The following is a 23970-nucleotide window of genomic DNA, read 5'->3' on the forward strand; positions in this document are numbered from 1 at the left end:
TAGATCCATTTGACCCATGGCATTGGTTAATGATGTTATTTCTCGGCTTAGTTTCTGTTTCAATGACTTATCCTTCAGTGAGAGTGGGGTGTTGAAGTCTCCCACTATTATTGTGTGGGGATCGATGTGTGGTTTAAGCTTTTTTAGGAGATCTTTTACATATGTGGGTGCCCTTGTATTGGGAGCATAGATGTTCAGAATTGTTGATGTCATCTTGGTTGACTTTACCTTTGATGAGTATGAAGTGTCCTTCCTCATCCCTTTTGATTAATTTGGTTGAAAGTCTATTTTGTTCGATACTAAAATGGCTACCCCTGCTTGCTTCTTGTGACCATTTGCTTGGAATATTTTTTTCCAACCTTTTACCCTGAGGTAATGCCTTTCATTATGGGTGAGATGTGTTTCTTGGATGCAGAAGAATGTTGGGTCTTGTTTATGTACCCATTCGGTTAGTCTGTGTCTTTTTATTGGAGAATTGAGGCCATTGATGTTGAGAGATATTAATGACCAGTGACTGTTAAGAGTCTTAATTTTGATGTTGTTTCCAGTCGAGCGTTTGTGTAGTTGTGTTTTTGCCATGGGATAGTTATCTATTTCCTGGGTAGTTTTGGTTGTAGCTTGACCCTTTGGGATGGAGTTTTCCTTCTAGTACCTTCTGTAAAGCTGGGTTTGTGGATAGGTACTGTTTGAATTTGTTTTTGTCATGGAATATTTTGTTTTCTCCATCAATGGTTATTGATAATTTTGCTGGGTAAAGTAGTCTGGCCTGGCATCTGTGTTCTCTTAGGGTTTGCAGGATCTCTGTCCAGGCCCTTCTGGCTTTTATGGTCTCTGCTGAGAAGTCAGGTGTAATTCTGATAGGTTTACCATTAAATGTTATTTGGCCCTTTCCCTTGCAGCTTTTAATATTTTTTCTTTGTTCTGCATGTTTTGTGTTTTGATTATTATGTGGCGGGCAGTTTTTCTTTTCTGGTCAATTCTATTTGGTGTTCTGTAGGCCTCTTGTATGTTTATAGGCATCTCTTTCTTTAGATTGGGGAAATTTTCTTCTATGATTTTGTTGAGAATAGTTTCTGGGCCCTGGAGTCTGATGTCTTCTCTTTCTTCAATGCCTATTATCCGCAAATTTCTTCTTTTCATGGTGTCCTTAATTTCTTGGATGTTTTGTGTCAGGAGTTTTCCAGATTTGGCATTTTCTTTAATGGTTGATTCAATATCTGTGATTGTATCTTCTAGCCCTGAGATTCGTTCTTCCATCTCTTGGATTCTGTTAGAAAAGCTCACCTCTGTGTTGCTTGCCTTCTTCTCTGAGGTCTCACGTTCTCGTTTTTCTTCTGTCTGTGTGTTTATCATTGAATCCATTTTCATTTTCAGATCTTGAACTGATTTTTTGATTTCTTTCATCTGATTTTTTGTATATTCCTGGGTTTCTTCCATTGCCTCTTTATAGGTCTTCAGAGCTTGAACCGTTTTAGTTATTTCTTTCATCTGGTTGTTTGCATTTTCCTGCAATTTTTCCAGTTCCACTCTATGTGCTTCTTTTATGTCTCTCACCTGTTTGTCTGCGTCTTCCTGCATTTGATTACGAATTTTATTTGTTTCCTCCATTATCATCCTCATTACTAAGGATTTGAGGTCATTTTCTTGTATTTCCGTTGTATTTGAGTTCTCTGGGTGGTTTTCTTTGGGATAGCTGGAAACTGGAGACGCCATGTTGTTTTGGGGTTTTTTGCGTATGCTTTTTCGTTGTCCTTTAGACATCTTGCCGTCTTTGTTTTTGTTGGGTAGCTTCCAGAGTTGAATGGAGGGTGTCTGATGATAGATTCACTTGTTTTCTTACGATTTCCCTAGACTGCGAGCTCAAAGCTTCACTGGTGTGGATGTTAGGAGGTTAGCCCTGTTGTTCTGGTCTCTCACAGCCAGTGATCCTCAGTCCCTCTCTGCTGTGGATCCTGCAATTGTTCTGGGTCTCTGAATGAGCGTTGGGTCAGGCCAAGGTATCCACAGCCTTCTGTGTTCCCTGCCAAGTCCAGCCAGGAGCACTGGGACCGAACCACGGGCAGAACTCAGCTAGATTCTCAGGGCCAGAACCGTCTGCCAAGCTCAGCTAGGGATTTTGGGCCCAAAATGCACACAGGGCCCAGCCAGAATTTTTGGGCTGGGACTACGCACCAAGCTCCACTAGGGCCTTTTGGCCCAAAGTGCGTGCTGTGGTCAGTTATTGACTCAGGGCCCGAACTGACCACCAATCTCAGCCAGGAATTCTGGATTCAAACTGTACACTGTGTCCAACCAGAGTCTTAGAGCTGGTGGAACCGAGAGCTCTGTCCAGCCTGTGCCACAGCAGGAGAACTGCGGCTGCTCTGAGTTAGCGCCAGTGGTGGAACAAGTGCTCCGCCCGCACTGTGTCCCCGCAGGGGAGCTGCCGCTGAGCTGAGGTGGTGCCTAGGATGGAACCGAGCACGTCACCAAGCCTGCGCCACAGCAGGAGAACTGCGGCTGCTCTGAGTTAGCGCCAGTGGTGGAACAAGTGCTCCACCCGCACTGTGTCCCCGCAGGGGAGCTGCCGCTGAGCTGAGGCGGTGCCTAGGACGGAACCGAGCACGTCACCAAGCCTGCGCCACAGCAGGAGAACTGCGGCTGCTCTGAGTTAGCACCAGTGGTGGGACAAGTGCTCCGCCCGGACTGTGTCCCCGCAGGGGAGCTGCCGCTGAGCTGAGGTGGTGCCTAGGATGGAACCGAGCACGTCACCAAGCCTGCGCCACAGCAGGAGAACTGTGGCTGCTCTGAGTTAGCGCCAGTGGTGGAACAAGTGCTCCGCCCGGACTGTGTCCCCGCAGGGGAGCTGCCGCTGAGCTGAGGTGGTGCCCAGGATGGAACCGAGCACGCCACCAAGCCTGCGCCACAGCAGGAGAACTGCGGCTGCTCTGAGTTAGCGCCTGTGGTGAAACCAAGTGCTCCGCCCAGACTGTGTCACCGCAGGGGAGCTGCGGCTGAGCTGAGGTGCTGCCTAGTGTGGAGCAGCGAGCTCAACTAAGCCTGCGCCACAGCAGGGGAGCTATGGCCACGCTGAGTTAGTGCCTCAGGCAGAATTGTTTGCTGGGCCGGGCCAATACCCGGGACTCTGGGGCCGAACTGTCCGCCGAGTCCAATCTGGGTCCAAAGGCTCCACGCGACCCAAATCCTGCCCCGAGTCCCCTCTCCCGCAGCAATTCCCACCAGCCACCACACCAATCGCCTCCGCCGGAAGGCTATGAGCTGCAAACCTCAGCCGCCGCTGCTGGTGCCGCTGGTGCTGCCGCCTCTACCGCTGCCGCTCCGATCAGAGAAAAACCACGCTCCTCCCGTGTGCAGGGGCACGCAGGTCCTCCGCACCCTGGTCCCTCCGAACCGTGGAGCACTCCCGCTGCCGTGATGTTCGGACCTCGGTGTTCCTGGCTCAGAAATCTGTGCAATTCCCTGAATTGTTCACTGGAGCCTCCAAATGCGGTCCACACTGCTCGCCGCCATCTTGGATCTCCAAACTTCTGATAATTTTATTTCTTATTCTGCCTCTTTTTATGTAACTTTTTATTTATTTATTTAAAGCTACCTAGGGCAAAGGCATATGTGTACAATTTTATTATTGAGCATTTAATAATTTGCTCAACCTAAGATTTTCCTACAGGTGATATTATTCTTATGTATGGATGAATATTATTCTATTGTCTACATATACCATGTGTTGTTACTAATTCAATTCTTGATAGGCTACAGATGATTTCCTGTCTTGAATTTTGTACGTAGTGCTGTTATTTTAAAAACATGTGTTATTATTCTGTTTCATAATAAACTGCTTTCTTTTGAGAATATGCCAGGTAATAATAAAATTGGATAGTATACACAATCTGTTCTGAGTGATTTATGGACACTTCCTATTGTATTACATAAGTAGATGCATGACGAACTCTGAACACAGGAAAAAAAATGAACAACAAAAAAACCACAATATCTATTATGAAAGTATCACAGAGAGCTATGGCACCCAAAAGAGCATGATTCTGGCAGGAAAACGAGCATGAGATCAGTGGAGTAAAATAAAGGGTCAAATATTAAACCAAATAACACAACATCTGATTTTTGCTAAAGTTGTTTAAGAGATGGAGAAAAGACTCTCTTGTTAACAAATGAATGATGCAAGGCCAATTGAAAGTACACCTTCAGTTGAAGTGATATCACTATCACATATATATATATATATATATATATATATATATATATATATATATATATAAATTTAAAAAGGATCGACAACTTTAATATAGTTGGAAGATTTTGAAACTACTTGAGGAAATTAACAAAAATACTTCAGGATATGGACATAGATGATAACTTTGTGAAATTGGCTATCTCTTTATATACCTGACATATCACAAAAGTGTCATCTTTAATGAGCTCCTGCTGTGGGAATCAAGGAGAAAAAAAATGTACTAAATCACAAGCATGCATGATGACTGAACCAAGTGTCTTCTCCTGGGGATTTCTGATTTGCTGACATTTCTTAGTTAACTGTTGTCCTAGATTATCCTGTATTCTAAATGTTCTGTATCAAGACAGCAAATGTAGAGACCTTTTTTATTTGTGCAAGTGCCTCTCCTAATAAGTAGATAGCTTACTGGTTTTAAATTTAAACGTTCTGTTTTTTAGCCTATGTGATTCATAATTGTTATAAAGAAACCATTCTTTCTTAATAAAAATGAAAGTTACAATCATTTTGGTATCCTCATATCTGAAGGTAGAAGTCCAATTATTTCAATATTTTAATCATAATTATATATATATTTATGTTAGATTTTTTTAATTTTTTTTATAATTTATTCTTGTTACATCTCAATGTTTATCCCATCCCTTGTATCCTCCCATTCCCCCCTCCATTTTCCCATTATTCCCCTCCCCTATGACTGTTCCTGAGGGGATTACATCCCCCTATATATTCTCATAGGGTATCAAGTCTCTTCTTGGCTACTTGCTGTCCTTCCTCTGAGTGCCACCAGGTCTCCCCCTCCAGGGGACATGGTCAAATGTGAGGCACCAGAGTACGTGAGAAAGTCGTATCACACTTTCCACTCAACTGTGGAGAATATTCTGACCATTGGCTAGATCTGGGAAGGCGTTTAAATTTTACCTCCTGTATTGTCCTTGGCTGGTGCCTTAGTTTGAGCCGGACCCCTGGGCCCAAATCTGCCTATCATATTGTTCTACTTGTAGATTTCTAGGACCCTCTGTATCCTTTTATTTTGCTGTTCTCCTATGCGTCTCTCATTTAGAATCCCAATAGGATGCCTTCCCCTCTGTCCCAGTTTCCTGATAAGTGAAGGCTTTTGTGGGACATGCCCCTTGGGCTAGTATGCAGATATAAGTGAGTATATACCATTTAAGTCTTTCTGCTTCTGGGTTAACTCACTCATTATGATCATTTCTAGCTCAATCCATTATTGAGTCCTCATCTATCTCCCAACACAAAAAAAAAACCCATTGAAGTTATATGAGTTTTGATATTTTTAACTATTAAAAGCTAAAAAGTATGAACATAACCCAGTAATTAATCAAAAAGAAGAATCCAATGGAGATGCGAAGGGTAAGTAGACTACTTGAAATTTACAATAAAAGAAATGCATATGCAAAAATCATTGATTATATACTCACATAAATCTCTTTGTAGTTAAAAATATTGTGCATATGAAAGCATTTCATGTAGAGTTTAAACAGCTACCTACCACAGTTTTTGTAGGTAGTTGTAAATGATATCAGATTAAAATTTAAGACCAGTGACCTGTAACTTAAGAAAAGAGTTATGGAAAAAGTTCTAATGTAACATGAAATGATATAACTCACTTGTATTTCAAAAAGTTTATAATAAATATCTACAATGATAAAATATTATGCATAGAAATAAAAATATGAAACACTTTTATGAAAAGTATCCTTCTGTTCTTTAATTCAAATGTCTTAGTTATAGATTTTATTGCCGCAATGAAACACCATGACCAGAAAGCAGTGTGGAGACTAAAATGTTTATTTGGCTTATATAGTGATACCACTTTTCATTATCAAAGGAAGTCAAAACGTGAACACAAACAGGTTAGAAACTTTGGATCAGGAGCTGGTGCAAAGGCCATGGAGGGTGCTTCTTACTGGTTTGTGTCTTTCAAGTCAAGATAATTATAGTCTAGTTTCGTCTAGACTAGTTTCCTTGGAAGAAAGATGATGACAAAACCTACTGGTTTATAAGACAACTGGACTATAAGATGACACCAACTTTACTAGTTAATATATAGTTTGAAATATATTTGCTGTATAAGACTAAAACTCTTCCAACACAAACCCTGTGCAGCCGACTCCGGCATGGGTTTATTGGCATGTACCACTAGGTGCTTTATTAAATGCCAGCAGACAGCCAGTGCCAGCTAACACTGCCCCTTTAAAGCTTGCTCCACATTCAGCCAGAAGACAGGCAGCCCTCAGACTGGGATGGGCTGGTTCTGGTGGAGAACCAATCCACACTCATGTTCTCCCCCTGAGGTATAGGAAGATGTGTGCTGCTTGTCCCTTCCTGCTTCATATCCCCTTCCACCCACCTACCCCCACATAGAGCTGGGATTCGGCTGAGGCACCCCCCCACTATTATGCGCTGAACATATGAAGGAAGGGGAAGCAAGCTGCAGGTAGATAAATACCAGGTGAATAAGATGACCCCCGAGATGACTCAGGGTTTAAGACTGCTTGTTGCTCTTGCAGAGAATTAGAATTCAGTTCCCAGAATCCAAATCAGGTGGTTCAAAACTTCCTAACTCTAGCTCCTGGAGATCAAACACCCTTGATACTTATTCATGTACCTTCAAAAATATGCCCAATACACAGAAAAGCACCTAAATAAAAATAAAATAAATCTTTGAAATATGTGAATGTGTGTGTGTCTGTCTGTCTGTGTGTGTGTGTGTGTGTGTGTGTGTGTCTGTTTGTGTGAAGAGAAACAAATGTAAAGTCTAGCAATACAGAATTGGAAAATAGGAAATATGTTTCAATATGAGTGTCTTTGTGAGGACATATTATATGAGGAAAAAATAAAACTTACAAAATGAAAAATAATCTGTTCTGGATCAGTACCTTTTTTAAATTCAGAATTTTGCATCAGTTAAAGACAACAGTATCTTATTTATTTTTGTTTTCTGGTGCAAAATAGAAATTGTATCACTAATATTATTCACCTAAGTTGATTAATATTTAAAAGCTTCCATTTTGTTGTTTGGAACTGTTTAATTCTTTAAATAAGCAAAAAATTAACTAACCTGGTAAAATTATATCTTTTAATACATTAGGTTACATTTTGCATTCAAAACACTGAAATTAAATTAAATAACATAAAGCCATATTAATTTGAGTGATAGAAATAAATATATATGGAAAATAATCTTGGGTATATGATTGATGAAAAACACAAAAGAAAAAGTTAGAATTTTTATCATTGTGATAAAATTGATGTAAAAAAATTAAATATTAATCTATTTTAAATTCTTATATTAGTCTTTTATTTTAATGTATATTCACATACTCATACTTTTCCTTCATGTATGTCTATGTATTATTTGTGTGTCCAATACCTGAGATCCCAAGAGAATATCAAATCCAGTACGAAAGGAGTTACAGTCAGTTGTTGACTGTCATATGCATGCTAGGAATTAAAGATGGGCCCTATAGAAAAGCAGCCAGTGCCCTTAGCCCCAGAACCATCCATCTGGTCCCTAGATAATAACATTTTTATCATTTGTGTTAACCTTGCATTATCAATGTAATGTTCACACACTATTTAAATGAACAATAGACTGTGTATTCATTGACTTACTTCCAGTTCTCTTAAGGAAATATGTAACAAATGTGAAGCTTATACTATCTGTAAGCAAAAAATTGGTTTATAAAAGATATATCAACTTGAGAATACAAAAATTATTTAACAATAAAATTAAAAATTTTACTAATATTTTTAAAAATTTTAAGGAACAAATCACTCATTAAAACTGTCATTCAGTCTATACATAAAATATCACCAGTACAATAAAACATATGATTTATTTATAGTCCAAAATAGGTAAGAAATTTTTAATACAATAAGATATATATATTAATGTTTTGACAATTCTTCTAAAATTAATTTAATTATTAATATTATATTTCTATATGTTTTGTGATATGTGTTTCAGGGTCCACCTCATGGAGTCATTCCCTAATTACACTTTTATATGGATTCTGTTGAGCTATCTAGAATCCAAAAAATAATTAGTGTCTATAATGTATTTTCCATTTACCTCCAGTTTATTTGTTAATGAAGTATAAATAAGAGTACTTGCATCATGTCTTATAATTATTACTATTGAGAAGCACAGCTAATATTTCTTAAAGGATTTTCATTTACTTATTGATTTTGTCAATGGAGGTTCAACATGATGAAGTTGAGCAAAAATAATTTTGGTCTTTTGTATTGTATTTGGTATTCATTTATTCATAATTGAGGTGTTTAGAGACCTATGTTAGTAGGACATTTGTAACTCTATTTTGAGGTCCTTTAAATATTGTTTAACTTGTGCTTTTCTATAAATCTGAAATATGACAATCACAGACACTACCAATCAATGGGCACACAAAACACTACCTACTTTCTCCCCTCTGCAAGTTAATATACAGATAGCCTAAAAACTGAAATATGAGAAGGACAGTGGATGAAGGCCCTGTGGTCTCTGTCCTTGGGAGAAGACTGACCACTTTACCAAAATGTTCAACCTCATGAAGAAAACATTGTGAATTATCATCCAGGTATTTGAGTTAGTGCCATCTCCATGTGTGAGTGGAACAATTAGTACATATAGTGTGACTTTTTAGAGAATCATTAGTTAACCAAAGATATGACAGGCCCAATACTATTTATTTACATCTAGAGTAATAAATCACATTTCCAGGAAATATCAACACTCAAAGCAATAATAAAGAAAAGGAGGTTAAATAATGAATCAAAATGTTTGATTTCCTTGTTTTGACCGAGGAAAAAACATATTTTATCCAGTATAAAATATATTGAGGCTCACTATCCCTTATTCCTCTTATATACAATGAGAAATTAAAAATAGGGAAATGTGGTTCTTGGGGGGATTGGCCTGTGTGTGTTTATTTTCCTCATGTATAAATGAGTTCTGAGGCTGGAAGTTGCTTTGGGGTGTGTTTCTCAATCATTGTTTACCTTATGTTTTAAGATAGTATCTCTTACTGAACCTAGAGCTCACTGAATAGGCTGGTCTGGCTGGACAATAGACTCTAGGGTTGCTCCTGGCGCCTCCACATTCATATCTAGGATGGTATTGCATCACGAATGATTAGATTGAAACCTCATACTCATGTGACAAGCATTTTGACTCAAATATGTCCCCATTACGTGCTATGTTAGAACTTTAAATTATAAGTTAATATAAATTTAAAATTTAATAATTTTGGTGCAAATTAGTGTGTATTTTAAACCTTAGAATGTTCCAGAAAATATTGAAAAGAGTGAAATTTAAAATAAGAAAATGGGCAATGGAGTACCTTTACGCAGTAGAATATTAGTCTGTCAGGAACAATGCATTGGGTTCAAATTTAAGCACTATGGGAAACGTGACGATAAATATGAAATTCATGTATCATATATATGTATATATTCCCTATTGCCCTAAGAGGTAATCAGGTGAGATTGAAATATAAAAATTTATTTATGTTGCTTATAGATAACATAAACAATATGATGTCATTACTCTGGTAGTTGATTTATAATAGCAAATATAGAAATATTTGAAATACACAAAATGGCCACTCCCCAATGCAAAGGTGTTTTTCATATGTTGTAAATGAAAAAAAAAAAGGCCAAAAGACACAAAACAAAAGCCATCCTTAATAAAAATGCAAATATTAAATACTGATTTATCACCTTATTTCATTCTCAAAGCTTTCATTAATGCTAGGGAAATTTCAAAACATGTTATGTGCAAAAAGAACCTGTCTCACTTGTGGAACAGGCTCAATCTTCCTCTTCGGGCAAAGTTTAAATGTGTTGTCAGCAATTCAATCTAATACAACAAAATCCAAACTAGTCATCTTCCTCCCAGTAGTTGTGATCCATTTTCATGTTTCCTGTTTTCTTTAATGGTGTCATCAGTCATCTAATCAACAGTTTCTAGATCCTGGGCTACTCATTAATTTTGCTTCTTTCTCTTCGTATCAGCAAATCCTTTAGCTTTCAACTTTATAAAGCATTTTACTTTATCTTCTTATTAAAACAACAATGTTAGGACAATGTTAAAATATGTTCAAATTATAATTTCATAACTTTGACAAAATAATTAGACAACAGCTTTAAAAATATGTGTTTATCTTGTTACTGGCTATTCTTGTTGACCTACTTGTTTTTTAAAATCCATTTTGTTTTATCATATATCTTAACTGTTGCTATCTCAGCAAAAGTTTGACAGTTTTGTGGAAGTGTGATTGTATGAGCTAAGGCAGAAATCCATCTGCAGGTACCAGACAGATCTATAATAACAACTTGCTTAAAGCAAACAATGGCCATTTTCTCCCCTAACTGGTGACAGTGTAGGAAGTTCTCTGTAACCCAATGGGGCCTGAGGCTTTTTCTCCACAATCACTGATATTTCTAGAATCACTCTGAACACCTTGCTAATATATACATATTTGCAACATATATGTCCTATAGAGATCCACATTTTGGTCCTATCTTGTGTCTCAAAACTAAATTTATATATGTATATATATACTTGAACTTTAATTGGATAGAAAGTACAAATTTAAATGACAATAAAGTAATACTACAAATCTCGGTCATAAATACTGGAGAGGAAATAGAACAGTAGAAATATAGAAAGCAAGGTCTTCAAAAACCTCAGAGACCTACAGAATATGACATTTAACGATGTTTTTATTATTCTAAAGATTCTCTGACAACAAGACAAATTAACTCCTGGCAACACCCAGCCTGCCTCAAAGAAGATGAGCATCAAAGAACTTCCTTATGGAGATGGCTTCAAAGGTAGCAAACAAGCCGCTGGGCAAAATGTCTTCCTTTCTGTCACAGACAGAATTCTGCCTAAAAGTGGTCAAGTTTAGAAGCAGGCAGAGTTGATGGCCAAACTCTGTCAAGACAGGGTAAGCAAGTCCTCAATAGCTCCTGCCTCGCAAGTATGTCTATTGGGCCAGAAGGCTGAACATGATGCTCCAATATTATAGAGAGTGTTGGGTAACTGTTCAGGCAGCAAATTATTTCAGTCTTTTTTTTTTTTTTTTTTTTTTTTTTTTTTTTTTTTTTTTTTTTTTTCATTTTAGAAGCTGCTAGCCTGCACTCTAGGTTCACTCAGGTATTTAAGTTTTATCCCTTCAAAGGTCTCTGATGGGATTGAAGACCGGATAGTTTAGTATTTCAATTAAGCTTAGTAGGTTAGGGGTTAAGATGTTTTCAGATGAAGATAGATGTTTAAAGTTAACAGAGATAAAATACGATAGATATTAATCTTCATTCAGAAATTTAGACCCAACAAGATAGGAAAGATGTTGACTTCAAGTTTGCCAAATACAAATGGCCAAATAACTATGAATGTAATATTTATATAATTCCTGATTGTCTCGTGGTTCTTCCTGGTCTGCATAGTGAATTTTACTGATGTGTAATAGTATAAATTTATATGTTAAACCAGAAACAGCAAAAATATTTTCAAAAAGAAAGAAAATATCATGAATATGAAAACAAAAAAGAAAAAAGAAAAAGAAAAAAAGCAGGGTCAAGTGTTGAAGAGATGGGTAAGTGATTAAGACCATTAGGTCGGGATTTGCATTTGACTTTATACTCCAATCAGTTGGATCATGGGGAAAAATTATTTTGTAAAGAACATGTTTTTTGTCTGGATGTTTGAATACTAAACAAGAACTTATTGAACAAGACAGGAATTTTAGTTTGTGGAGTATTTTCTCTAGAGAAATAAAACATGTTCACACAAAATCTGTTTAAAATACCCTTAGGAGTAACAGCAAGACAACAAAAAAATTGTAAATGGGGAAATGACTGATTAAGTCAAACTCTGGATACTATTACAATAGAATACTACATCAATATCATAGAATAAAGTAAACAAACTACTAATATATGCAAAAGTAGGGGTGAAGCTCAGGGAAAAAGTCACAAAGATTATTCTCTCAGAGCTTAAATAGATTATAATTTGAAATTTAAGCAACAATAATTTTCATTTTACGTAAGTTGAAATAAAAACTATTATTACATCACTTCTCGTGTCCTTGTCCTCATACCCACTCTTGCCTTACAGGCAACTCCTTCCCAAACTTATGGCCTTTTTGTGATTGTGGTTATATCTTATATGCATAAATTATATAGATACTACATGGTGAGTCATTTTGCTGAAACTTGATGAAAGTCATTCTCCTAGATCTAGAATCAACCATGTATCACCAACAGAAGGCACAGCTGTGTAATGGAGAATGTACATTATTTATTTTGAAATATCCTAAAATTCCTCTTTAGTATTATATTAGATTTAGACTCAGATTCCATTTACATCATCATCCCATTTGAGATATCACTGTAAAGTGTATATTTTAACACACAAGGTACAGAAAGATTTTATAAATATTCTAATTAAGAGTGACTCTTATCTTGACAGTATTTCCATATGTAACATTCTATGATCTAGAGGTCTCTAATAGGCTTAATTCTTATTTAATGGATTGAAGACTTAAGGTGCATGGCTTTGTATTTTATAACAAAGGCTTTGCCTCTAAATGCACTCGATTAATTTATTTAAAATTAGTAGTTATTGTCTTCGGAAGGGGGCAATAGAGTAGATTGTATCAGTGAGCTGGGTGCAGGAGGTGGGTGGAAATAGTAGGACCAGGTGGGGAATAGGAAGGGAGGTGGGGCGGAGAGAGAAAAGACAGAGAAAGATGACAGCAAGATTTGAGGGACACTTAAGGGGTGGTGTAGAAACTTAATGTAGTGAAAACTTCTTGAGATATATGATGCCAATAGTAAAGAAAGAAGTCTCCAATAATAAGGGTTCTAACTACTCTAATAATAAGAGTAGCCATTCTTGCTACCAAATGAACATTCTAGTACAGAGATTGGGTTACATCCAATTGAATTGTTGGCTAAAGTGGTCCTGGGGAAATGCCCCCAAAATCTTGGTTGTTGCCAAAGCAATACGTTAAGCCCCACAAACTGACATCAAGGTTCCACTGCTGAGGACAACACCCATACAACTTATTGAACATGGAGAGGTCAAACTGATGTCTACATAGAACCTTACGCACTACTTTCTACTGTCTTTGGTATTTATTATAGCTTTCAGTTCATTATCCGTACGGGGCTTCTGAGTGTGTGAACAGTCTCTGATTCCTATTCCTTGTCTTGGAAACTTTTTCTTTTCTCTATTGCTGTCACCCACTTTGATGTGATGTGTTTTACTTGTTGTATTATATATCTGTTATTATGTTTTGTTGTTATCTCTGAGAAGCCTGTTCTTTTCTGATGAGAGACAGAATGAGAATTGTTTGGTATGGGAGGAGGGAGGTGTGGAGGAACTAAAAGTAGTCGAGGGAAACTGTAACACCTATATTTGGCACGTATTTGTATTCTTCATTCTTTCTAAATAGACTGTTATATATACATATATATTCTGAGAAAAATATATATTTAATTGAAGAGGAAAATATATACAATGAAATTAACATTAAAATTTAGCTTGACCCGTAATCCTTAAGACACATTGTCTTTATATTCAGATGTCCCTCAATTATGTAGCACTTTAGGAGGCTGCCACAGATTAGCATAAGTTCTTGGATGTGCTCAGGACAATTTCATTATTTGAGAAGAATGAATATAAACAAATAATTTTATTTATCTAAAAGGACACTGAATTTTCACTGAAACTATGTTTGTATATTACATGACATCAAAGAAACACAATACCTCTAACTCAGCAAATTAATCTATATCAGAGTTATCAATATAAAAGTTACTTGTGTGTGATGTTGATTATTACAATAACAGGTGTGCTTATATGCGCAATTATACCAAGAATGTGAAAACTTTAGTAAACTCAATTGGAAATTGTTAGGTCTACAGTTGTCTTTACCACATGAATGTGTACATAGGCCTATTTATTTCAATTTTTGAATGAAATTTGAATAACTTAATTATTGTTGCATCTCCTAGTTCAATACATTTATGTGGTAGATTCCAGCCATTTTCCCTGCCCATTCTGCTCCCTCATCCTCACCCTCTCCCACTGGCACACTTCTTCTCACAAGTGCCCTCCTACTATTTTGTCTTTTCTCATTGTGTGGCTCACTTAATTTAGTTAGAGTTTCTAACAGAGTAAAATGAGGAAATACCTTACCAGAGCGTGAATACCTTACCATTCACAAACTGATAAAAAATTCCACAGACTCAATGACACTGGCTGTGACAAACTTTTCTATTAAAACACATGAAGGAATAACATTCCAATACATATGCAGTCAACACTTTATATCGTGAGTAGCACATAGATGAAACCACATTGTCCCACTGTGACTCTGAATTTTTCTGGAAAATACATAAGAAAACTAAGGTTTTCTTGGTTACCTTCAATATTTTGACTTCCATATACTTGGCAATAGAATTAAGATTTTAAATTCAAATCTTTGATGATGAGATTTTTTGAAAAAATATATATATACTTTTAGTTCTATCATTTGTTTCTACAAAGAAATAGCTGTTATCTCACAGACCTAAAACCAGACAAAATGATCTATTACAATATTTTTGCATCATCTGTTTATGTCCCAGAACTGAAAGAAAAATACCAAAATCTGTATGAAATCTCAGGACACACTATGAGGGACACTGGACTAGTACTCACTGTATCATCTATACTTTTGACCTACCTTGCAAATACTTGACATAGAATCATTTCTGCTTAGATATAATTCATACTGTGATTGCTGGCATCAATTTATCTGAATCTCAAACCACTCATCTGAAAGTTCTTTTAGAACGTGGTCAACACATTAAACCACGATTGCTGAGTGGCCCTCAAAAATCACTTTAGGCTTTTTGGATGAAGAATGAACATGATGTTTCATTAGTTGTATTTTTTTATGAGGATTCAAGGTCCTTCTTCAAGTGCACTTAGGGAATTGATTCTTTTTGTCATTTGTTCTTTTTGTCATTTTGGAGGCCCACAATATGGCATGTGAAATCAGAGTCAAGGACAGTTTTTTATTGTGGCTTTGAGACAGTCTGTAGTACACTGCCATCTCAATGAGTGTGCTTTGAAACATTCTGGAGTTCTACTTTATTTTATTCAGGAGTCTGGTCACTAATTAAAGAGACAAATGAAAGTTGCAGATGCACAACACACACATACACAAACACATTTACTTACTATGTACTATTTGTGCTGAAAGCTTAAAAAAGAATAAAAGAAAATTTATCTAACATGCTTACTAATAAAGCAACAAGTTATAAAATGTACACTTTACCACTAATACCTATGTGTACATCTTAGGTACAGAATGCAAGGAAGGATAATTAAATGTGACTTCTTATTTGTGATGTGAATGTGTGTGTAACAATAACAATGAAAAAGAGATATGAATTTGAGAGGAGTAATAGATATTACATGGGAGAGTTTGGAAAGAGGAAAAAGAAATGGGAAATTTTTAGGTTACATTTTAATTTTAAAATACAATATTAAAAGATCATCAAAAATATGAAAGGTTTTAATTTTTATGGGCTAATGTCCCATGAATCATTCCTACAAAATACTGTGTAATAAATGGGGCATAGCATGGTGGCTGCAGAAACAGATATCTAAAGCTACATGGCTTTTGCTATAGGGAATTGATAAACCACTTGGCAACTGAGAACAAGAGAAAAATGGTAATAAAAATTATGACCATTTACAGATGAATAGATAAAGAAATGGTTTTGTATATATAATGGGCTCTCGTTCTGATATAGAGACATATTTACAATCTTGGCATTTGTAAGGAAGTTGAATGAATCTGGAAATCATCATGCTAAGCAAAATAAGAGAAACCCAGGAAAAAATGACAAATAGACACTCATTGTTTCATGTAGAATCTAGATTTAAGTTTCCATGCATGCATGTGTGTGTGTTTGTGTGTTAGGTACACAGAAATTGTGGTTGTTATATCTTTCCATTTTATTTTATGTCTCTTATTAACATATGCATTTATATTATTACATATAAATAAAATAAACTACATATATCAGGAAGACATGAGACAATCAGTAATTATGTAAATGTTACATTCATGTACCATTTGTTACTTGTGATTTGACTATATTTGTCAAACTTGAAGTAAACATCTTTCCTGTTCTGTTGGGTCTATATTTCTGAATGAAAATCATTATCTATCATATCTCATCTCTATTAACTTGAAACATTTATTTTAATCTAAAAACATCTTGACCCCTAACTAAAGAAGCTTAATTGTAAGACGAAATTATCTGGTCTTCAACCCCATCAGTGACTTGAGAAAGAATAAAATTTAAATACCTAAGTGAGTCGGAAGTGCAGGTTACCAGCTTCCAAAATGAAAAAATAACAGAGATAGTTTACTGCATCAATAGTCACTCAACACTTTCTATAATGCTGGAGCATCATCTTAGGCCTTCCAGCCAAGTATATCTGACGCACATATTTGCGAGGCAGGAACTATTGAGGATTTGCTTATCCTGTCTTAGCAGAGTTCAGCCCTAGACTCTGCCTGCATCTAAGCCTGCCCATTTATAGGCAGAGTTCTATGTGTGGCAGAAAGAAGGATATTTTGCCCAGTGGCTTGTTTGCCACCTGTGAAACCAACTCTGTAAAGAGGTTCTTTGATGCTTATCATCTTCTATGAGGTAGGCTGGGTGTTACCAGGAGTTAACTTGTCTTGTTGTCAGAGAATCTTTAGAATAATAAAAACATCTTTAAATACCATATTCTCTAAGACTCTGAGGCTTTTGAAGACCTTATTTAACTATTTTGCCTTATATATCTATAGAATCATATCTACCTGTTAGACCTAGCATATTTATATTCTTATATAAAATTAGACTAGTATTGGACATAACTATGATTTGTTAAATAATTAGCTTGTAATACTTAATTATCCTAAATAGCCTGCAGCCCCACATTCAAGGTATTGGAAGTAAACCTTGTATTATACTTGAGTTGGGTGGGTATAATACCTGCTATTAGAGTATATATATATATATATATATATATATATATATATATAGTGAAGAATAATACTAAGTTTGAATTTTATAGCAATATATCAGAATTTAGCTTATTTTATGTCATTGTGAAAAATTCTATCCCAATGAATTAAAAGTAACCTTATTTGTGAGTGACAATTAAGGCCTTGAGTTGAGGAGTAGATTCAATTATCTACTTTCTGTTCTCCCTTTATATTGCTATATTCCCTTTTTTTTCTCTTCAGCTCCTATCTCCTTACCTAAGAAAAAAGACAAGGGAAAAGAGAGATGTCCCTGAGTCTAACCTAATTTTTTCTCTCTGTATAAAACCAATAATAACTTATAACCAACTCTTTATGAAAATAAGCAATGTAGACCAAGAGAACACACAGAAACCTACCCAACCCCTATTAGAGGAAATGGGACATCATTCTCTTAAGGTTTCTTCAGGCTGATTTAGGGAGAATAATATCTTTGAAAGGGAAAAAACATACGGGAAAATGGTTAAGCAAGCCAGGGTTAGTATTTGTGGTCCATTTTCTAAACGTTGAGAAATTCCAGCCTTAATAGGGTCCCTGTGTGGCACAATCTGAAATGCTGGACCAATTGGGATCAGATGGTTTCTACAACACTGTCCTGGAGGCTGTTCTGTTCTGATGGATAAGTGCAACTGAGGCTCCTGGGGCTGAAACATGGAGGATGCACTATGTGGGCATCCAGCATGCTGAGAGCAATGAATCCTGACAGTCTAATCCATTGTCAATGTCCAGGGTTTTTTTTTTTTTTTTTTTTTTTGTTTGTTTGTTTTGTTTTTTGTGGTTGTTTTGTTTTGAAAACATAATTTGTCACAAGAATTATACAGTTCTACCATAATTGTATGAGGTATGCGGAATGCACAGAAAAATTAAGGCTGGTTCTCTTCTTTTTGTATGAGTAAAATAAGACAGCTGCAAATCTTCCTTCATGCTATACTAAGAACGCCCTCTAATAATGTCACAGGGAATATGTAACCAACACGAAGCCAAATCTGTGCACCGACATTCATACCTCAGCCAGTCTTGCAGCTATTCCCATGTAGTGAGAGCAGCAATATAAGTTACCTGTTTGTTCTACAGTTTGAATTCTTCACATCCCATTTGCAGGCCCCTCCCTTACCACTTCCCAACCCCACTCTCTCCCTTATTCCCTTTCCCTGCCTCCCCTAGTCCTTAGAAAGGGGAGCCCTCCTCCTCTAACATCTGACATCAGCTTAGCCAGTGTCCTCTGTGCTACCTGTACCCTCTTCCTCTGTGGCCTGGTAATGCCACCCTGACAGGGGGGAAATGAACACTAGGAGGCCCGAGTCCACGTCATAAGTAGTCCCTACTCCCCATATTGTGGGACCCACAAGGAGACTGTGCTGTTTATCTAATGCATCTGAGCAGAAGGTCTAGGTCCACATCCTATCTGCACCTTGGTTGGCAGATCTGTATTTTAATGTGGTTAACCTGATGTAAGTGGCTGACATCTGCTTATGAGTGAGAATATTCCATGTGTGTTTTTCTTAGTATGAGTTACCTCACTGAGGATGATTGTCTGTATATCCATCCATTTGCCTGCAAATTTCAAGATTTCTCTGTTTTTGATAGCTGAGTAAATGAACCATAATTTGTTTTGTTTTTTTAATTAATTTATTCAGATTACATCTCAATTTTTATTCCATCACTTGTATCCTCCCATTCCTCCCTCTCTCCCACTTTCACCCTATTCCCCTGCCCTAGGTCTAAGACCAAGGGGTACCTCTTCCCCCACTATATGGTCATAGGCTATTAAGTTTCATCCTGGTAGCCTGCTTATTCTTAACCCCACAAAGATCTGAACCATAATTTCTTTCTCCATTCTTCAGTGGAGACACATCTGTGATGTTTCCAGATTCTGTCTATTATGAACAAGGCTGCCATGAACATAGTTGAACAAATGACTCTTTTTAGTGGATATGCGCAGGAGTGGTATGGCTGGGTCTTGAGGTAAACTTATTGCCAATTTTTGAGATAGCACCTGATTGATTTCCAAAGTGTTTGTACAAATTTGCACATCCACCAGCAATGGAAGAGTGTTCCCCTTTCTCAACACCCTCAACAGAATGTGCTCTCACTTGAATTTTTTTAAGTCATCATTGTTTTGTTTTGTTTATGGTTATTGTGAAGAATATTTATTTTGATTATTTGACTCTGTTTTCATTATAATAAGAAAGAAAACCCTTAGATTTATTAAAAGAGTTTTCACAGCAGAATCATACCTCCCCAGCTACATTTATATGTTAAGTAAAGTATCACTTCTCAATTATGATTAAGAAAAAAACATGGTCACAAGCCTAAGGGCAGAGTATTTTTAAAAAGTGCAAAAACAAAAACAAAATAGGCCATTTTTTTAGATAATAAAACCAAAATCGCCTTATGTAAGTAAAAGCCTAACATCCTTAAAATGAGGAAAATTACCAGGTAGTACCTACTAGATTAGTTCACCCAAGATCATGTTCAAATCTTACATCTGATGTACAGTTTGGTAAAGTGAAAGCATTATTGTGTTAAGTCACATGCAGCAGTATATGGAGAGTGTTAGCTGTGATGATTCCCTGGATTTCCTCATTTTCTGTTGTTATGTCTCCTTTTTCATTTCTGATTTTGTTGATTTGATTACTCTCCCTCTTTCTTTTATTTAATTTGTCTAAGGGTTTTTCTATCTTGCTGATTTTCTTAAACAAACAAGCAAACAAACAAAAACAAACCAACCAAACTAACAAACTAACAAAATAACAACTCTTGATTTTGTTGGTTTTTTGGCTTCTATTTCAGCCCTGAGTTTGATGATTTCTGGCTATCTACTTCTCTTTGATGATTCTGCTTCTTTTTGCTTTAGAGCTTTCAGATGTGTTGCTAAGTTGGTAATACGGGATTTCTCCAATTTCTTTATAAAGGCACTTAGTGTGATGAATTTTCCTCTTGGCACTGTTTTCATTGTGTCCCATAAATTTGGGTATGTTGTGCCATCAGATTCATTAAATTACAGAAAGTTTTTTACCTCTTTTTTTATTTTATTCCTTATGCAGATTATCATGGAGTCTGGAGTTGTTCAGTTTCCATGAGTTTGTAAGTGTTCTGTTGTTTCTGTTGTTATTGAGATCCAGCTTTAATCCATGGTGGTCTGACAGGATGCAAGGAATTATTTCAATCTTTTGTATCTGTTGAGCTATGCTTTGTGACCAATTATATGGTCGATTTCAGAGAAGATTCTGTGAGGTGCTGAGAAAAAGGTAAATTCTTTCACGTTTGGGTGAAAAGTTATATATATATATATATATATATATATATATATATATATATATATATATATATATATAAAACAGGTAGGTCCATTTGGTTCATGAAGTCTATTAGTTTCATTGTTTCTCCATTTAGTTTCCACTGCAATGATCTAGCTATTGGTGAGAGTGGGGTGTTGCAGTCTCTCACTATTAAAGTGTGGAGATCAATGGACAATTTACTTTAGTAATGTTTCTTTTATGAATATGAGTGCTCCTGTGTTTGGGGCATAGATGTTGAGAATTGAGACATCATCTTGGTGTATTTTTCCTTTGATGACTATGATGTGTCCTTCCCCATCTCTTTTAATTAGTTTTGGTTGAAAGTATATTTTATTAGATAGTAGAATGGCTACTCCATCTTGTTTCTTTGGTCTGTTTGCTTGGAATGCCCTTTTCTAGCACTTTACTCTAAAGTAATATTTATCTTTATTCCTGAGTTGTATTTCTTGTATGCAGCTGATTGATGAGTCCTGTTTTTGCATTCATTCTGTTAGCCTGTGTCTCTTCATTGGGGAGTTGAGGCCATATGTGTTGAGGGATAATAATGACCAGTTCATTAATGATTCCTTTTTAAAAATGTTAGTAGAGGGAGGAAGAGAGGAAGAGAGGGAGGGAGCGAGGGAGGGAGGGAGAGAGACAGAGAGAGAGACAGAGAGAGAGACAGAGAGAGAGAGAGAGAGAGAGAGAGAGAGAGAGAGAGAGAGAGAGAGATTCCTTTCTTTTGTTTTTGTGGTGTGGGGTTGTTCATTTCCTTTGTTTCCATGTGTAAAATTACCCTCCTTGAGTCAAGTTTTTCTTCTAGTGTCTTCTGTAGAGCTGGACTTGTTGTTAGGTACTATTTGAACTTGATTTTATCATGAAATATCTTGTTTTCCCTGTCTATGGTGATTGAAAGCTTTGCTGGGTATAGTAGTTGGGGTTGGCATCTGTGGTCTCTTAGTATTTGCATGGCTTTTGGCTAGGCCCTTCTAGCTTTCATAGTCTTTGTTGAGAAATCAGGTGTAATTCTGATAAGTTTGCCTTTATATGTGACTTGAGCTTTTTCTCTTGCAGCTTTTAATATTCTTTCTTTGTTTTGTATGCTTATTGTTTTGATTATTATGTGGCAGGGAGATTTTCTCTTCTGCTCCATCCTAATTGGAGTTCTGTAGGCTCCTTGTAGATTTAAAACATTTCTTTCTTTAGGTTAGGAAACTTTTCTTCCGTGATTTAGTTTAAAATATTTTCTGGGACAGAGGGGAAGGCATCCTATTGGGACTCTAAATGAGAGACGCATGGGAGAATAGCAAAATAAAAGGATACAGAGGGTCCTAGAAATCTACAAGTAGAACAATATGATAGGCAGATTTGGGCCCAGGGGTCCCGCTCAAACTAAGGCACCAGCCAAGGACAATACAGGAGGTAAACTTTAAACCCCTTCCCAGATCTAGCCAATGGTCAGAATATTCTCCACAGTTGAGTGGAGAGTGTGATAGGACTTTCTCACGTACTCTGGTGCCTCACATTTGACCATGTCCCCTGGAGGGGGAGACCTGGTGGCACTCAAAGGAAGGACAGCTGGTAGCCAAGAAGAGACTTGATACCCTATGAGAATATACAGGGGGACGTAATCCCCCTCAGGAACAGTCATAGGGGAGGGGAATAATGGGAAAATGGGGGGGGGGAGGAATGGGAGGATACAAGGGATGGGATAAACATTGAGATGTAACAAGAATAAATTAATAAAAAAAATAAAAATAAAAATAAAAAAATATTTTCTGGGCCTTGCATTTGGGAATCTTTTTCTTCTACCCCTATGATTCTTAGGTTTGGTCTTTTCATAGTGTCCCATGTTTCTTGGATATTCTGTGTCAGGAGCTTTTTAGATTTAGCATTTTCTTTGCTATATCCGCTTCTTCAGTCATTTCTTCTATCTCTGATATACTGTTCCATTTCTTGAATTCTGTTGATCATGCTTGTGTCTGTAGATCCTGTCCTCTTCTCTTGGGTTTCTGTTTTCTAGATTATTTCAGATTGTATTTGTCTCTAAACTTGTATCTCCTGCTTTATTCATACCTTCTCCTGTTTGAATATACTTTCTTCAAGTGGTTTATTCAATTCTTCTTCGTGTATTCCACTTCTAGTTTGAGGCATTTATTTTTCTTCTTTAAGACCTCTATCATTTTCATAACCTCAGATTTGAAATCCTTCTCTTGTGAATTAGCTGACATAGCATCTCCAGGACTTATTGTGGTAGTAGGACTGCTGGTTTCAATTTCTAGAGGTATCAAATAGTCCTAGGGATTGTTGCTTACATGGCTACACTGAACTCTTCCCATTTTGATGTTTCTGGTTGGAGTGTATACCCAGTGCCTGCTTGGAATTCAGAACTTTCTGTGAATTTTCTTGGAGAGCTGAGGCCAGATCCACTAGTGTTTCTAACTGTGGATTTTGCTAGTTATGTGCCATAGGGAGTTAAAGATTTGTGTGCCAGACAGACATGTGGGGTTCCACAGGCACGCCAGAGCTGCTTAGGAACCCAGAAGCAAGCTCTCTGTGTATTTTTTCTGGGAGATCTGAGATCAGATCCACTTGTGATCCCAGCTGTGGAGTCTTCTCAGTGCTAGAACACACAGACTGTTGCGATTTTGCAGACTCAAGCTATTTTTGTGCACTAGGGAGTTGAAGAACTGCTCACCAGCCAGGCCAGTGGTGCTAGAGTTTGGAGGCTATGAGCCCATTTCTGTAGGGACAAGGGCTCTGAGGTTTTGCCCAGTGGCTAGAGACTACACACAACCATATTCCACAAAAATTGGGTCACTCTTACCTGTGGATCACCAATGTTGCTGTTTTGTGGTTCTCAGATCAGTCCTTGGGTTGTTGAATAGTCGGTGCTGTGCTGCTGATCAAACAAAATGTGTGTTAGGTGCTGCCATCTTGGATCTACCTGTTTGCTATATTTTTTAAACTTAATACAAACTTAGGCCTTTTGGGAAGAGGAAACCTCAATTGGAAGCCATCTCCATCATTTTTAACTATAGTGAAGTCTGTTAGATATTTCATTGATTAATGACTGATGTGAGAAGACACAAACCATTGTTGGAAGTTCCATTCCGGAGAAAGTGGTCTAGGATTACATAGAAATAAAAAAGAAACACAGGACAAACAAATCATGTGGAACAAAAGAGCAAGGAGTATTTCTCCATGATCTTTACTTTAGTTCTTGCCACTATACCAGTGTTTGTATGTGTGTATGTGAATATGAATGTGGATGTTTACCTGTACATGTGCCCACATATACACACATATGTATATA

The sequence above is a fragment of the Acomys russatus genome, chromosome 9, assembly GCF_903995435.1.
Source record: "Acomys russatus chromosome 9, mAcoRus1.1, whole genome shotgun sequence".
Lineage (NCBI taxonomy): Eukaryota > Metazoa > Chordata > Mammalia > Rodentia > Muridae > Acomys > Acomys russatus.